This window comes from Pinus tabuliformis, chromosome J (assembly GCF_031772625.1).
Source record: "Pinus tabuliformis cultivar Carrire ecotype Pingquan chromosome J, CPIR1, whole genome shotgun sequence".
Taxonomy (NCBI): domain Eukaryota; kingdom Viridiplantae; phylum Streptophyta; class Pinopsida; order Pinales; family Pinaceae; genus Pinus; species Pinus tabuliformis.
The window spans coordinates 1298243355-1298249453 of NC_142295.1; positions in this window are offsets into that span (position 1 = coordinate 1298243355).

Here is a 6099-nt window from a genome sequence, read left to right on the forward strand (position 1 = left end):
TCCGGATAGGATGAGGCCCCACGTTTCCTTAGCATAATGGCAGCCCAAGAATAAATGTTGAGCTATTTCTATATTGCTTCTACATAGCGCGCACCTGTGAGGCCCAGCTATATTCCTCTTCTCCAGATTGTCACCTGTTAAAATTTTGTTATGCATCAATGTCCAGAAAAAAAAATTTACTTTTGGGAGGGCCAGATTGTCCCATACTCGCTTCCAGAAGGCTGTGTTTTGGTTGCTGTTCCTTAATTCCTGAAGGGCTTTGTAGCCAGCTGTAGTAGTGTAAACGCTTGTCTACCCCCATGCCCAGCTATCTTTTATATGCCGATTCTCAGGCGTCGAGTCCTCTAGAAGCTCGATTAACTCTCTGTGCAGATAACCATCCGAGAACGTCGTGGAGGTCCCACCCGGCCCACTCTCCTCGTTGATCCCATACTGAGAGATCGTGAAGCCTGTTAATGCCTGCGCCCATCATCCAGACTCTAAGCTATGATATTTCATCAATCTGCTCTAGTGGGTCTCGTCCCATGATTCGATCCTTCCATAAGTTGATTCGCTTTCTGTTACCTGGTATTTTATAAAGTGATTTTTTAAAGAAAGCGCTGCTTTTGCAACAGAGAGCCCATACCTGCGAATAAGAAGTCTCTCAAGAGCTTAGAGATCTGTTCCATAACATTTCTGGGGCCAGTAAGAATTCTCCCTGATAGACTGGTAGTGCAGATAAAAGAGACTTAATTAGAATGACTTTGCCTCCTTTAGAAAGCTAGAAGCTGCCCCATGCTGCTATTTTTGATTTAATTTTGCAAATGATGTCTAACCAGAGTATCCTTCTATTAGGCCCATTTGTGATGGGAAGACCTAGATATTTGAATCGGTCCCATCGGAAATGGCCCCAGGGCATTCAAAATTCCTGTTAGCTCTTGATTATCAATATTCCAAGTGTAGATTTCGCTCTTATTTTTGTTGACCTGCGCTCCTGAGACTCTACAATAATTTTTGAGAACTGAGTCGAAGCCTTTGGCGATTCTGGGTGAAGCGCCTCCAAGAAGGAGAGAATCATCTGCGAAAAGTGCATGGGTCAGGGGTTCGACACCAGGGGAGGGCTTGAGTCCAGGAAGGGTGCGAGCAGATCTATCAGCTGAAAGCTTCCTACTAAGAGAGTCAGCCATTAAAATGTACAGGAAGGGGGAGAGAGGGCATCCCTGCCTGATGCCTCTCTGGGCTTGAAAGAAATTGGAAGGGCGACCGTTGACTAAAGGGGCAATCCAGGGATTTTCAGTACAGGTTTTTATGAGATGGAAAAAGTGGGGCGAGAAGCCAAAGGTATGGAGAACTTTAAGGAGAAAGGAGCGGTTTACTCTGTCGAACGCGTTTGCCATATCTAACTTTATCACCATCCCTTTCTCTTTTCTCTGTTTTCTGGAGTGAATTGTCTCCTGGACCTGAATAACATTATCAAGAATGTGCCTACCTTCCACAAATCCTCCCTGGGGACCTGAGATCAATCTTTTTAACAAGGGCTTGATCCTATTTGCAAGAAGTTTAGCCAAAATCTTATATGATGCATTGCATAACGATATAGGTCTGAATCTTGTGAAAGTTTCCGGGTTAGACTCTTTGGGGATTAAGACTAAATAAGTGGAGTTGGTGCCTCCACCAATCTTTGCTTTTCTCATGAAGCCTTTAATCATTTTTTGAAGATCTGCTTTGATGATGTTCCAGCATACTTTATAGAAGTGAATTGTGAAGCCGTCTGGACCAGGGGCTTTATCAGGTTCCATGGACCAGATGACTTTGATTATTTCTTCCTCCGTGACCTCGCTGATGAGGACGTCATTATCTTCAGGTCTGATCAGTTGGGGAATATTAGAGAGGAAACCTGTTATCTCCTCCTCGTAGTCCTGAGGTTCCTCACTATATAATTTCCTGAAATGGCTGTCAACGGCCTCTTTAACTTGGGTGAAACCCTGTCTAACTTGGCCATCTGCTGTTTTTATTTCTGAGATGTGGTTCCTAGACAACCGAGCTCCATATTTCTTGTGGAAGAAGGAGGTGTTCTGATCCCCTGCTTTTAACCACAGGCTTCTGGATTTGATTCTCCAGTATTCTTCTTCTTTTCTTAAGGCTCGATAGGTTGAGCATTGTGCCTTTGTTTCTTGTTCCAACAGCTCTGTTGTGATCTCTTTACTTTCCATATTATCTTGCAGGTTCTCCAAAGTGTGCACTGCTTCTTTTCTTGTATTGGTTGGATTGGGAGCTGGTTTCCTTATCCAGTCCTTCAATGCATGCTTTGTAGCCTTGAGTTTTTGCTCCCAAATGTAGCTTGAAGATCCAGAGATAGGTTTGGCCCAGGCTGCTTTCACAATGTCGATGAATCCTTCTCTGTCGATCCATTGAGGATTAAAGCGAAAAGGGAGTGGCCCCAGATTTTCTTCATCTTCTAGGAGAAGCTAAATCGGCTTGTGATATGAGGTGAGCTTGGGCAGAATTTTGATCTTGATAATTTTTTTGTTCAACATGATCGAACTTTGAACCAGAAATCGGTCCAGGCGGGTAGCAATGTGATCCGGCCCAGATCTATTGTTGGACCAAGTGAAAAGGCCGCGCACTGGGGTAAAGTCTATTAAATCCCATTGTTGTGAGAGCTCTTCGACAAAAGCCAGCATTGGGTCTCTGCTGCTAGATCCACCCCTTTTATCCTTTGTTTTCAGAACTATATTGAGGTCGCCTGCTATGATTATGTTGACTGGATTATGCTGTTCAAGGAAAGTTGAAAGGGCGTTCCAGCAGTCTCGTTTTTCAGAATATGTGATAGGAACATATAGATTAAACAAAGAGATGGACAACTTACTTGTGCAGTGTGACAGCTCCGTGAAGATCCAGTGCTGGGTTTCATGGGACTTTTTAGTTGAAATAAGTCTTTGGTCCAGAGAGTTGTCGGCCCTCCTGAGGTTCCCCTTGAACTAACTGCTTTTCCTACGCTTTTCTTCCATTTTGTTTTGCTGATATCTAGAAGAGCACCCCCTTCTATCTTCGTCTCTTGGAGCATGAGGATATCTGAGGGTTCTATTTTCAGAAGGTCCATGACTGCTTCGGCTTTGGATGCGTTCCCCAGCCCTCTGCAGTTCCAAGAGGCGCGCTTCATCATTTAAGCTAGTCTTACGCACCTATATTACGCACCTATATTACTCACCTACCTTACTCAGTACCCATCTCATCTTACGCACCTATTCCTCTAGAACCAGTAGCAAGCCAGTCGCTTGAGGAAGGGAGTGTGGCCTCCCTTGGAAGGCCTAGGTCTAGTGTTTCTTCCCATGGTCATTTCTATGGTGGCCTGGCTTCCTTGGACTTTGAGTCGCTCGACCTCCTCTTCCCTTAGCTCTTTGCGAGATTTCCTACCTGCTCTTTTAGAGGGTCACTCAAAGGTTTCATCCTCTAAGGAACCTAAGCTTTCTTCTGGATTTTTTCTTGTTACATCAGCATATGAGGGGCTGGATGGGCTTCTTTGCGCAGGCTCAACCTGTGGAACTTCTTCACCCTCTTTGATGGGGGATGGATCTACTGTGTGCTCCAGATTTTCCTAAGTCGAGGTAGAAGGGATAGTCTAGGTATTTTCTGCGCCTTTCTGGGTTGCTTCCTTTTCTTGAATGGGCTTGGAACCACCTGGAGCTCCAATCAAGCTACCTTTACCATTTCCTCTTTTTTGTCGGGTGGTTTTTTGGACTACAGTCCACTGGTCCTCATTTGTTTTGTCTGCCTACTCCTCGATCTTTTTCTTGCAGTTCTTTGCAAAGTGACCATGTTCATGACAATATCTACACTTAAATGGGAGTTGTTCATAATCCAGCTCCTGAACGTGGGTCCACCCGGCCACCGAGAGCTTTATTGCTTCAGGCAAACCCTCCTCTAGATCAACTTCTACACAGATTCAGGCGCATGAGTACTGATCTTTCCTTACTGCTTGATCTATATACTTCCCTAACGCGTTGCCTATGATCTAAAGAGTTTTCGGTTCCAGCAGTGTAAAGGCAGATGGGGAAGTCTCACCCATACTGGAACTGCTGAGGGGATGTCCTGAGAGGGGTCGAAATCCGGGGACCGTTTGTTTAGATACAACCCCTGCTGTCCCATAAAATAGGGGCCATTTCTAAAGATTAGGCTTCTGTTGTCCGAGCTCTCGAAGATGAACACATAGAATCCTTTGCCTACGAGTAGCTTTTGACCCCTTCTTTGATCAAGGGAGACTAGTTTCTTTGTTTCCAGTCCTCCACTGACTTGGGGGACGGCTAGAGACCCGTAAACTGGCCTATCAACACTTTCTCAGCTAGATTCATGGCAGCTTTGCAGATTTCTTCTTCGGGTAGGGCAACCGTTGGGATGGAATCAAGCTTCTTGACGAATTTCTGCTGTCTAGCTGTGGGAGGGCGTTTCGAGCTGGAAGCTACCATGGCTTTGAACATCACAATCTCTGGAGGAAAGGAATGGGGGAGGGCAGCGCCCCCGCTGGGCTCCATGAAGGGCACTACAGGGCTTTGCAAAGGTGCTCCACAGCTATAGGCCTGGCAGGCAAACACTCAAAAGAATTGGATGCAAACCGTCAGGCGCAAAAGAAAGAGGTTGATTCCTCCAGCAAAGAGCCTATGAGCCGAAGCTGGCCGGTGGCCAAAACCAGCAGCAGGGACAGCTAGATCTCGGGAGCACAAGCAAAAAAATAAAAAAAAAATCTGCTCACTAATATTATGAATATAAAGTTTTTGAAATAATTTTCTTTAATTTCAAAAGACATTGCATATAACCTTCAAGTTTTTCTACATCATATTCCTTTATTTTCATACACAAAATAAAATTATTCAACTCAAAGAAAATAGACATATATGTTGGGCGTGGGATCCCCCAAGGCAAGTTTTGGGGCTTAAAGCCCAAGGTTTGACTAAGTCCGATGTAAAGACTCTGCGATATGTAGGCGCAGAGCGCGAAGTTGTAATTGAGTCATAGGGTTGTTCGCCCTTACTTTTGTAATATAGTGTTGGCCTGAGAGTTCTACCCATGGTTCATGGACCATGGGATTGTATAAATAGAGCGAGGCTATAAGTGTAAAGAAAACTAATCTGAAATCGAACAATCTAAGAGAAGATGAAGAATTGAGTCTAGGTTGAAGCATCAAGTCGTGTCTTTGGGTCATAGAGTAGAAGAAGGCTCTGCTACTGAGTGTGCAAAGGCCTAGTAGTTCGCAGCCGAGTGCACAGACCCCTGCAGCTAAGTGTGCAGGGTGGGTTGAGTCTTTAACTGATTGAAGTAACAATAAAGAGAAGTTTTTTATCATTCTGTGTGTCTTTTTCCTGTTTTATGCATTGAAGTATATTGGGTATGAATTTCAAGTTTACAGTTTATTTGCTGCGCGAATTTATATGAATGTGTTGAATAAGTGAATATAAGATAAGAATGTGTTTACGTGAAGTTAACTACAGTTATAAGAAGATAAGTAAGATACGTAGTGTAACTTAGGAAAAGAGCACAGATTGCTGCCTTAGCAGCGTGAAATCATCGGAGGATAAGATCGCACGCGCTATTGATCACTGGCTCGATCGGATTATAGGAGGATTCATTACTGAGTTCACGATGGATATTTCAGTTAGCTAAAACGAGGCAGAATGACACTTTCTCAAAGGACCGCGAGGTAAGTACGTAAAGTCTCTGAATACTTGGATTAAAATGTTATTGTGTGAAAAGAGGGTTATGCAATTACCTTCATGTCCGAAGCTACAAGAAGTGGAAAAACCTATAGAAACAAAGGAAGTAAGGGATTGGACAATATCCCTTTGATTTCACCTCCCCGAGGGGATGAGGAAGAGCTCGCGAATATCTCGCTATGAAGTGCGATCAATTTGATAAGGTAGAGGATTCTTCACATACCACTCCTACCCACACCACCACCCACTTTACCGCCTTCACCTCCATCTTCACCCATACCACCTCCTCCACCACCACGAGTCAATATGGCAAGCACAATAAAGTTTCTTGTGTTCAAGGGAGTGGGAAATGAAGATCTAGACCAATTTTGGTTAGTGATAATGGTTGTATGGGAAGCGCAGGGAGTTATAG